This window comes from Leguminivora glycinivorella, chromosome Z, assembly GCF_023078275.1.
Source record: "Leguminivora glycinivorella isolate SPB_JAAS2020 chromosome Z, LegGlyc_1.1, whole genome shotgun sequence".
Lineage (NCBI taxonomy): Eukaryota > Metazoa > Arthropoda > Insecta > Lepidoptera > Tortricidae > Leguminivora > Leguminivora glycinivorella.
In genome coordinates, this window is record NC_062998.1 from 54744713 (window position 1) to 54757365 (window position 12653).

Here is a 12653-nt window from a genome sequence, read left to right on the forward strand (position 1 = left end):
TAAGTTTTCTGCTTTTATGGCGAATCTTCTACGAGTGCCCGCAAATGACCTGTGTATCTTGATTCAGCAACGTCTTCTGAAGTTATTCACAAAGTGGCAACGTAAGGACCCGATCCCAAGTATTTTTTTCGGCCTTCGACATAGGACCATAAGTTGAGTTTTTAAATTTTTTAAGTTTTATTTTTTTATGACGTATCTTCTACGAGTGCCCGCAAATGACCTGTGTATCTTGATTTAGCAACGTCTGGTGAAGGTGTTGACAAAGTGGCATCGTAAGGACCCGATCCCAAGTATTTTTTTCGGCCTTCGACATAGGACCATAAGTTGAGTTTTTAAATTTTTTAAGTTTTATTTTTTTATGACGAATCTTCTACGAGTGCCCGCAAATGACCTGTGTATCTTGATTTAGCAACGTCTTGTGAAGGTATTCACAAACTGGCATCGTAAGGACCCGATCCCAAGTATTTTTTTCGGCCTTCGACATATGACCATAGGTTGTGTTTTTATTTTTTTTAAGTTTTCTGCTTTTATGGCGAATCTTCTACGAGTGCCCGCAAATGACCTGTGTATCTTAATTCAGCAATGTCTTCTGAAGTTATTCACAAAGTGGCAACGTAAGGACCCGATCCCAAGTATTTTTTTCGGCCTTCGACATAGGACCATAAGTTGAGTTTTTAAATTTTTTAAGTTTTATTTTTTTATGGCGAATCTTCTACGAGTGCCCGCAAATGACCTGTGTATCTTGATTGAGCAACGACTTTTGAAGGTATTGACAAAGTGGCATCGTAAGGACCCGATCCCAAGTATTTTTTTCGGCCTTCGACATAGGACCATGAGTTGAGTTCTTCAATTTTATTTTTTTATGACCAATCTTCTACGAGTGCCCGCAAATGACCTATGTATCTTAATTGAGCCACGTCTTCTGAAGGTATTCACAAAGTGGCATCGTAAGGACCCGATCCCAAGTATTTTTTTGGGCCTTCGACATAGGACCATAAGTTGAGTTCTTCAATTTTTTAAGTTTTATTTTTTTATGACGAATCTTCTACGAGTGCCCGCAAATGACCTATGTATCTTGATTAAGCAACGTCTTCTGAAGGTATTCACAAAGTGGCATCGTAAGGACCCGATCCCAAGTATTTTTTTCGGCCTTCGACATAGGACCACAAGTTGAGTTTTTAAATTTTTTAAGTTTTATTTTTTTATGACGAATCTTCTACGAGTGCTCGCAAATGACCTGTGTATCTTGATTAAGCAACGTCTTGTGAAGGTATTCACAAAGTGGCATCGTAAGGACCCGATCCCAAGTATTTTTGTCGGCCTTCGACATAGGACCATAAGTTGAGTTTTTAAATTTTTTAAGTTTTATTTTTTTATGACGAATATTCTACTAGTGCCCGCAAGTGACCTATGTATCATGATTAACCAACGTCTTCTGAACGTATTCACAAAGTGACATCGTAAGGACCCGATCCCAAGTATTTTTTTCTGCCTTCGACATAGGACCATAAGTTGAGTTTTTAATTTTTTTAAGTTTTCTGCTTTTGTGGCGAATCTTCTACGAGTGTTCGCAAATGACCTGTGTATCTTGATTAAGCAACGTCTTGTGAAGGTATTTACAAAGTGGCATCGTTAGGACCCGATTCCAAGCAATTTTTTCGGCCTTCGACGTAGGACCATAAGTTGAGTTTTTCAAATTTTCAAGTTTTTTTTTTTTCGGCGAATCTAGTTCGAGTGCCCGCAAATGGCTTAACTGTCTGCAATCAGCAAGGTCTTATGAAGGTATGCACAAAGTGGCATCGTTAGGACCCGATTGTGTTATGAAGGTATGCACAAAATAGCATCATAATGTCATCATGCAGGAGCGTAAGTTGAATTTTTCAAATTTTCATTTTTTTTTTGGAAAATCTAAGGAGGTCCTAAAGATTCTAATATGTGAACAAACGTCAACTTATGAATATCTGTCGATTGAGATCAAAAAACTTGCAATAGGTGGTTAAAAGACAAACGTGAATATTGATAGCTCACCGCCGGGCGAGTAACTATAAACATCGCCGTGTCTCTTTTATTTACACGGGAGTGATTATCTTTTCATTTTTTATAGCCGATAGTGCCTTAAGCAGGTAACATGCCTACTTTACAGGTGTTACTTTCACTTTAGGCTCTTAAAATATCAGACGGGCAAGCATGATCAAGTGATAAAGCATCAGGCCATCCTTTTCGCACTATTTGTAAGTTTGTAATTTGTAATTTTAGTAACAGTAACTCTGAAATGTATATTTTGTTGAAAACAATGCTTGTTTTATTATTCTCTTATTTTTATTTTGTTTTATTTATTCATTAAGTACATATTATTATTTAATTTTTTGAAGCTCCATTTATTCTACAAAGAAGATTTTATTAAATGTATCTGAATTTTTTGCACGGCAGTTATGAGACTAAGTTACACATATTGTTACCTACAAACATCTGCCGAGCATTGTAAGTGATAATATATAGTCATAAATAGCCATTAACTAAACATATTTTTAAATGCATTATCATCCCTGAAAACCGTAAATTATACTACTAAAATAATTTAATTAAGAAGACTCCATATTTGCTTAACTTTTGTCAGGGTTTTGGCTTAAAATTTTAAAAATTGTGAAAATCTCGAAAACCAGGCGACTTTTACTAAACCTTAATGTCGATTTTCTGGACCAGTATAAGGTGCCCTCTTGGTGGATAAAAGGTTGTCCATTAATTACCGGGCACCCTGTATACTTCTAAAAACCATTTTTTTTCAGCTTAAATACAGTAAGATGCAGAGTAATTAGAGTTAACTGTAAGGGTTCAACTTTTATGCTCTATTAATTTCGTAAATGCCAGGCCTGGTGTCCCCTTTTGACCTTTCAAATACAAGATGCCTCCTTAAATATGATGTAATTTGAAATCTTTGCTCAGGGAATATGGTCCAATTTTCTTTCCATTTTGAAATATTTTATTTCTTATAGTTTTCTATTTGGAGGATTATGTATGAGCGCACATAAAAAAAAGCCCAGTTTAACAACTTGTGCTATTTAAATTGCTAATATAGGTAAATACCAAGAGCAAATAAAAATTTAAATTGTATATATTATTTTAATAGTCAAACTATGATATTAAAAGGCGTCTAATCTAATAATAACCGGTAGTTAAAAGAGGTCAAAAAGTCCAGTAAAATAACTATCGTGAAATACCTCTTTTCCTACACTCAACGTGACCACAGTATAAAACCGGTAATAATTCTTGTAACAAATTTTCCTTGAGTAGCGCTCGCACGCAGCGAAGTGCAGAGAGTATATGCGAAACTGGAGGATGCTGGTCGCGTCAGTACTCGCCGCGCTGCGTGGCTCTGCCGTGTCGCGCGCGGCGCGTGCGAGAGAGCCAAATACTGATCGCGTCGCCGCTGCCGCAGATTAACTGAGTCGTCCTACTGCGACGTGACTCAACCCTGTCGCTTGCACTTTTCCAAGCGCCCCCGTCACCCTATTTTTTTACGGTTTTTTTTAATGTTATGTACCTGAAAGTACAGAGTATAAACGGCTGAAATTGCAGACGAAAATATCGTTAGGGTGGAATCACATGTATCAACATTTTCGCAATTCCGCATCAATTCAGGGTGGATTCCGTATCGATTCGGTCAGCGTGCAGCGTTAAATGCGTACAAGTGCAGCAATGCGTGTAACATGCTGAGGAATGCTTATGCGAGTTAACGCGGGCGCGGGTGAACGGCTGCTAACAAGTGAAGTGCGTCTGTAGGCACACCTCGGACAATTTCGATCAAATATATGAAAGCACAGATTATTAATAAGTTACGTAACAGATCCTTCACTTGCCCGCAAAACGACAAATACCTATACGCTTTATTGAACTAATACTAATAAGTTACTACTTCAGGTGTTCGTAAACAAGTTTTTGCGGCGAATCGTTGGAGTCTTCTGGCCACGGACCATCTCTAACGCGAAATTATGGGAATCGACTGGACAAAACCCTATAGCCAAAGAGATACTTCTGCGGAAATGGCGCTGGATAGGACTTGTCTTACGGAGGCCAAACAACCACCTGTCTAAGCAAGGGTTGACTTGGAATATTCCCGGATCAAGGGGGAGAGGTCGCCCGCGAACTACATGGAGGCGCACGGCGGAAAAGGAGGCTGGCTCAGCGGGCCTCGGCTGGGCGCGCCTGGAGGAGGCCGCATCGGACCGGGAATAGTGGAAATCCTTCCTAAGAGAGAAATCCTTCCCTATGATGAGGGACAACAGGACATAATCATCATCATCAATAAGTTACGATGTAATACTCAGAAGAATAGTAGGTACGTGTTATGTGTGTGCGCGTGCTGATTAAGTAGTGTAGCTTTTAAGCCATCGACGCGACCGTCGACAGTTCGTTCCCAACTTCGGACGCGCTCGGTACCGATCAATCGGTAATTATTGTCGGGACAATTTGTAATTTTAACTGATTAAACAAGTTAACTTTGCGATTAAGTTTTATTGAAGAAAATTTACCCAAGAACTATTAGTGGCGCAGTCTAAAAGGATAGCTAGAGCTTTTCCACCTCAAAAGCCTAGTCACCGGACCTCCGGAGCCGAAAATGCTGTTTGCCGTCGCCATACTGTGAGTCCTTTCCATTTTCCTTAGTGTTTTTGTACTTTACAGAAATTTATTAATTTTCTTTCGAACTGCTTAATTGTATATCCACAAGTTTTGTCCAATTTTCCCGTATTCGATTTCCTTTAATTGTTATAATGGCGGAAGCAAATAATAATAATATTAATCAATTTAAGATAGCTCTTAGTGTTATACCAGAATACAATGGAAGTCCAAATCAGTTACACAGATTTATAACTACGTGTGAAACCGTCTTGACCCAATACTATGACGTAGCACAACCCAATAATTTTAACAATCAAATATTGCTGCATAGCGTTCTTAATAAGCTGAAAGGAAAAGCCGAAGAGGTCGTTACTATAAATGGTGTTGCATCGTGGGTGGAAGTAAAACAGGTGTTACTAAAAAATTTCGCCGACCAACGGGACGAAAACTGCCTTAATAGAGACCTTGTTAATTTGCGCCAAGAGAGCGAGACCCCCAAGAATTTTATAACCGCTGCATGCATTTACTCAGTACTATTATAAATTACGTTAACTTGCACGAAACTGACGAAAACAAGAAAGCTTGCAAGCGAGATTTCTTTACATCTCAAACCTTGAAAGCTTTCCTGACTGGCCTTAAGGACCCTCTGGGTGTAACGATCAGAACCATGCGTCCTTCGGACATGCCAACGGCCTTGCAATTTATCAAAGAGGAACAAAATATACATTATCTCCAAAAAAGGCAAGCACCTCAAACTAATTTCCAAAAACCATTGGACTTAAACAAGTTTGCTCCTCACAATTTACCCCCAAGACCGGTGCCCTTCGCCAACTTAAATAAACCGTCATTTTCACAACGACAAAACGTCTCATCTCATCAAAATAATTACAGACCTTTCTATCCCAATCCATACAAAAATAATCCGTGGAACAGGCCTCAATATCCCTACAACCCATCAAGGCAATTTTCTGGACAACAAACCAACAAAAATGTAGAACAACCTAAACCTATGAGTGGAATTTCATATCGATCAGCTCAGGTACCATTGAGACCATACATGCCAGCTATAAATAACCCTTTAAATAATCATACCTGCCAAACTATGTATCAACAACAATGTCCGGCGCTTGAGACGCTTATCGCGGACCCACGCGAATACGCCGCTATCACTGGCGGCCACAGTTCTGAGAACGCGCAGTGCGACAATGTATGCACAGACTATTTAGACTACCAGCAGTACCACGATAATTATGAACTAAATTTTAATGAACAGGAAATTAATCAGGATTTTCCTCAGGATTCGGATACGACCAAAGACCCCTAGCATTAGAAATACACGCTCACTTAAAAAGACGGCTACCCTATATCGAAATTAAAGAGCCTCCCCTGAAATTACTGATTGATACCGGAGCTAATCAATCATTCTTGTCACCAGAAGTTTTCGAAAAGCATTTCAACAAGCATCAGCTATTGTTTGAACCATTCACTGTAAACTCAGATTATACTACTGTTTTTAACTACGCTGTGGAGATACCTTCGTTCGCCGAACTAAAGGAGAAATCTTTGTTTAAATACTACATTTATAGGTTTCATAACGTATTTGACGGATTAATTGGTTTCGAAATGCTGGAACATTTAAAAGCTAAAGTTGACCTGGAAAATAAATTACTTATTACACCAAACGCTAATATACCAATAAAGGTTTTGACTTCTGAAACAAAATCTCTATTCGAAGCCCTTATAAAATCAAACTCAACAAAGGATTTGATGGTACCAGTCAACATCCGCAACGGTGATATCTACATCCCACGCACTAATGTAAACAATTGTTACATTCCCGACACTGTAACCCGAGCAGAGGCAGGTAAGGCCCACCTGCAAATAACAAACCCGACTAATAATGACATCATTGTTATGTTATCGTCGCCCCTTAGAGCCCAGACGCTGAATAATGATTATGAAATTTATAACTTAGAAACGACTTGCGAGAAAAATGATAGTGCTCTATCATTTCTTAGAATGGATCATCTTAACATAGAAGAGAAATGGAACCTTTCAAATTTATGCGAAGCATATAGCGATGTTTTTTATACTGAAAACACTCCGCTTACGTTCACGAATCAGATTAAACACCGGATAAATACAACGGACGAGATCCCAATCTATACGCGTTCTTACAGATATCCCCAAATACATAAAGCAGAAGTAGACAAGCAAATTGAATCGATGCTTCAACAAAACATAATACGTCCATCCAATAGCCCATGGTCATCCCCAATCTGGATTGTCCCAAAGAAACAAGACGCAACAGGCCAAACTAAATGGAGATTAGTGGTAGATTATAGAAAGTTAAACGAAAAAACAATAAGTGATAAGTATCCGATCCCTAACATCAATGATATTTTAGACAAACTTGGTCGATGCCAATATTTCACGACATTGGACCTTGCCTCAGGGTTTCATCAAATAGAAATGCACCCCGATGATATAGAAAAAACTGCATTCAGCGTAGATACTAACAATGACGGATACCGCGGTGTTTACGCCTATTTGCGCATGCCTTTTGGTTTAAAAAATGCACCGTCAACATTCCAACGTGTCATGGACAACGTGTTACGCGGCTTAAAGAATATAATGGTGTACATGGATGATATAATCGTTTACAGCACTTCCCTCCAAGAACACATCCAAAATTTAGAAGACGTCTTCCAAAGACTCCGCGAATCCAACTTCAAGATACAGATAAACAAATCAGAGTTCATGAAACGTGAGACTCTTTTCTTAGGACATATAATTACCACAGAAGGTATTAAGCCCGACCCTAATAAAATCAAAGCAGTCCAGCAGTTTCCTATTCCAAAAACCAGCAAAGAAATAAAATCGTTCTTGGGATTACTCGGCTATTATCGAAAATTTATTCCCCAATTTGCGAAATTGACTAAACCATTGACTTCATGTTTAAAAAAGGGTGCAAAGATTGAACTTACCCCCGAATATATAAATTGCTTTAAACACTGTCAAAATTTGCTTACAAACGACCCGCTTTTACAGTATCCGGATTTCGAAAAACCTTTTAACTTGCGCACGGATGCTTCGAATTACGCTATAGGTGCCGTACTTTCACAAGGGCCGATCGGATCTGACCTTCCGATTGCCTATGCTTCCCGGACGCTTAACGAAAGTGAAGTAAAATATAGCACGATTGAGAAAGAACTTCTTTCAATAGTTTACGCTACGAAATACTTCCGACCCTATCTATACGGTCGAAAATTCAACATAATTACCGATCACAAACCTTTACAATATTTGATGAACGTAAAAGAACCTAATAGTAGATTGACAAGATGGCGCTTACGACTAGAAGAGTACGATTATACTATCACCTATATGAAAGGAAAACTTAATTCGAACGCCGACGCGTTATCACGAATAGAGCTGCAAAACAATGAGATAAATTTAAATATTGATCACCCTAACCAGGACCCAGACGACGGGCCATCGTCCATGGTCGTAAACCACTCTGAAAGCGAAAGCGATGAAGAAGATAACTTACCTTTAGCAGCCCTGGCACGCCATACTGCTCTCCCTGAAAGTGATTCATCTGATGAAGATGACTTACCTCTGGCCGTGCTAAAACACCGAGAAATGAATAAACAAACACCTGATCAGCCGCAAAGTACTGTTCACTCACAACTAGAAAATCCGATACTGGAAATACCCATCTCTGACAAGCCAATAAATGTTTTCAACAACCAGCTCTTCTTGGATTTCGTGCATCACTCCCCGACAAAACCAAAATTAATCAAGATTTTTCCCACCAAAATTAGAATATTAGTCCAAATAAATAAAAACAATATTCAAGCCGACATAATAAACCTTTTCAAAGAATTTGTAAAACCCCAAACTAAATATGGCATCTTCATGCCCCACGAATTCATCCCAGAGGGGCTTCAGAAATATGGCTTACATCAGTGTTACAAATGACCTTCAGAAATATGGCTTATAATTTAACTTTCTGCAAAACCCACATCGAAGATGTAACTGATTTGAGTTCGAAAAACAAATCGAAATCATGCAACGCATACATAACGGTCCAACTAATCAGCGAGGAATACAGGAAACTGAACGAAGAATAAAATTACAGTACTACTAGCATAGCCAAATATAAACAATAGCGTAACAGAATTTATAAACAATTGTGATATCTGCCAAACCAGTAAATATGAAAGACACCATGACGTAATAAACAATTATATCAATTCGTACCTGTGGCTACGAAACCGTTCGAATATCCTTATACTGTCCTTCACGTAGACACATTTACAGTCAATGGCCAAAAGTTCCTTACTATCATTGACATATTTTCCAAATATGCTCAGGCATACCCCTTACAATCATGCACTGGATTAAGCGTGCTAAACGCCCTTTCCATATATATGTCCCATCATGGCCCACCTTTGTGTATCACTGCTGATCAAGGCACGGAGTTCAAAAATCAGTTAATAAAGGAACTAGCAAAATTACATAAAATAAAACTTCATTTTATCAGCGTTAATAACCCTGAATCTAATGGTGCTATTGAACGGTTCCATTCAACTATACTCGAACATATTAGAATCATAAACAAAAACCAGTTAGAACTTACAACTAATGAACTCATGGTCTATGCAATTATTGGCTATAATAACAGTATCCATTCAGCGACCAAGAAAAAACCTATTGAAATCATTAATGGGCATTTTAACGACCGCGATCTATTTGACATTAATATTGAAGACGTTTATCTACAAAATTACGTTAATAGGCATAAAGATGTGACGAAAGAGTTATATGCAAATCTTAACAAATCCCTTGTAGAATATCAAGAGAAATCTATTTCGAGGGCTAACAAGGATAGATCCGAACCTCCCGTATACGAAGAAAACCGAGCCGTGTACATTAAAAACCCCGCGGCTGCTCGTCAAAAGACGAAACCACGTTATTTAGGTCGTAGAATTAAGAGAAACTTGGAATTAAAAGTTATAGACGATAAGGATATCAGTCATCATAAAAGAACGCTGAGGGTGCCGTTAAAACAACAAAGACCATTGTTCCAGGACCCTCCTGATAGGAGCGACCCAGGGCCGGCAAGTAACCCTCACGGAGCTGGATAACAACCCCGGAGTCCTGCCATTTAAACTGGGCACCGCTAAGATTCAGATGACTGAACATGTGTTTTTACACTACTATGAACTAAATAGTATTAAGGATAGTATTAGTAATATAGAGAACTATATAGGTAGTTACTTAGATTATATGAAATCTGCCGACCCCCTTTATTTTAGAGATAACTCAGTGACGACCACCCAGATTTTCTTGAACGACCTCAACACCATTTATGGTAAATTCAATGCCTTGTACGCGATTCACCCTAAGCAAAAACGCGGCCTTTTTAACGGTTTGGGTACTGTCATAAAAAGCATTACTGGAAATTTGGATCACGACGATGCACGTCATTATAACCAAGCCATACAAACATTACAGGAAAATCAAAATCTAATTGGAAATAAATTGAATTCTGGAATTAGCATTAATAAACAAATGTTAGAATCATTCAATAACACGTTGTTAGCTATGATCTCTAACGAAAATAAAATTCATGTTGCCTTGAACGAAATCATAATTGATGTGAATATGACTAACTACCGCTTATCAGACTATATCAAAATTAACAGTCTATGTAACATGATAAAAAGTAATTTACGGAGTCTTCTTGACTTTGTTACCATGCTTGAAAATGCAATTGCTTTCTCTAAACTGGGTATAACCCACCACAGTGTAGTCGGCACTGATAATATCATGTTTATATCAAACGTCTTGTTTAAACTTTACAAGGAACAAGAAATGCTTATCAATGAAAACACCGCGTTTCGAGACTATTATGACATCATTACTTGTGGTTCCTTTTATGCAGAGAATAGAGTCGTGTTTGCATTGAAATTTCCTGTAATGTACAAGAATACATACACCTACTACCATCTATTTCCCACTCCGACTTATAATTCGACCATTCTGATCCCTCCTAAACCTTATATGGCAATGAACGACGAGAAACACCAGTACATGGAACAAGAATGTAAACGTTTCCAAGAAACATATTACTGTGAAGAAACCTTTTTTACCTTGGCATCAAAGCCCGACGATTGCATCTACTCGCTGATCCTAAACCAAGAAATTTCTGCTACCTGCCAATATACAGCATTTACGAGTGACTTTGAGATGCTTCAAAGATTAGACGACTACCATTACGCAATAACATGTTCGCGACGAACAAAATTACAACTCTTATGCGACAGCGAAGAAATTAGATTTATCCAAGGAACCTACCTGATTGAAGTCCCCGAAGGCTGTATGTTCACCACCGCAAGTTCATCTGTTAAAAACTACAAAAATGAAATTAAAGGCCAGGCTATTAAGCTTATTTCCTTCCAAATGTCAAATATTAGTATTAGAAATACTGCACAACCGTTGAAACTGGAAAGAATTCCGCTGGAACAATTGTATAAACTCGAAGCTCTCCTAGAAAAGGAGGAACCATTGCAACAACTGCGAACAATTGACATCAAGGATAATGACCACCTGTATTGGATCATACCTTTATACGCACTCATCGCCGTAGCCGCCGGAATACTGCTTTGGAGGAAACTAAAAACACGTCGGTCAACCACGATCCCGAATGTCCAGGACGTCGAGTTGGCCCCTGCTGGCCAGCCCTTCTTCACGGGAAGGTCTTCTCAGTGATAAGGGGGGTGTTATGTGTGTGCGCGTGCTGATTAAGTAGTGTAGCTTTTAAGCCATCGACGCGACCGTCGACAGTTCGTTCCCAACTTCGGACGCGCTCGGTACCGATCAATCGGTAATTATTGTCGGGACAATTTGTAATTTTAACTGATTAAACAAGTTAACTTTGCGATTAAGTTTTATTGAAGAAAATTTACCCAAGAACTATTAGTTACGTGCCACGCGACGGGGCCTGGTCTAAGCTCGTGTAGGTGAACGCGTACTATGCTTGTATGAGTGAGATATGACAGGTCGACTGGTCGCATTCTTGAAAGCCGCTAACGGTAACTGCGAGGTAACCGAGAGCGGGTGGGCGGCATCGGCACTTTCACCGGGAAGCGGGAGTGACCATACTGTACTATAGTACTCTTTATTATACTGTGCTGCAGGACAAGCATAAAAAGGGGCCCGACTGTCTCATTCTCGCTCACAGGATAGATTCCGTCTCTCTCTAATTGTAAGTTATACCATCAGAAAAAGACGGGTAGTTTATCTCACAAGAGATACTGTCTATAATACTACGTTGGCCCGCGGCCGGCTTCGCCCGCGTTCAATTCGGAATTGCAGAATGTTCCACAAAACTTCTACAACATGATACGTCTATGATAGAAACCAAATATTCCATGGCCGCTCAGATATATGAAGGCGACTTTACAGCCTTTTTTAATATTATAAATGGGCCCACTCTTGGCCACAGACTAGCCAAAAGCAAAGACATGGCCTACGCTGGAGTGAGCTCGCCCAGAAGAAGCTTGTTCACCCTTGATTTGAAGGTTGCCGGGTTATATGAGCTCGGAAATATAACCGCCGGCAAGGAATTCCACTCCTTAGGCTTTGTATTAGTGTATTAGGCGTGTGTGTGTAGTACATGTACTAATAGTACAAAATACACGATTCCCTACACTGTACTAGACCGAACTACTCCCAAATGATTCTGCTCTCTAGTACATTTAGTACACTCACACACGCGCAACAGAATGGGAGCGAAAGTAGCGAAGAGCCGAGAAATGACAATGACAGTGTGATCCGACAGCAACCGAACTAGAACCGACTGACTCGGACCGAGAGCGCGCGATAACGGCCGATCAGCTCTCGGCTAGTACGAGCGAGCGTTACTGTACGCCATATGCACAATTTGTCTCTCGCTCTCTCGGTGTACTACTGTCCTAAATGTCCTAAAAGAACGAACTAGTACACTTCGGAGATCGTACTAGTTG

At 39.4% G+C, this 12653-nt stretch overlaps 1 protein-coding gene across 1 annotated transcript in view; it reads left to right on the top strand.

Annotated features, from left to right (window-relative positions):
* LOC125240526 (inositol polyphosphate-4-phosphatase type I A-like) overlaps nucleotides 1-12653 on the top strand; it is a 105265-nt gene that overhangs the window by 35007 nt on the left and 57605 nt on the right. The gene's annotated exons all lie outside the window — the stretch shown is intronic.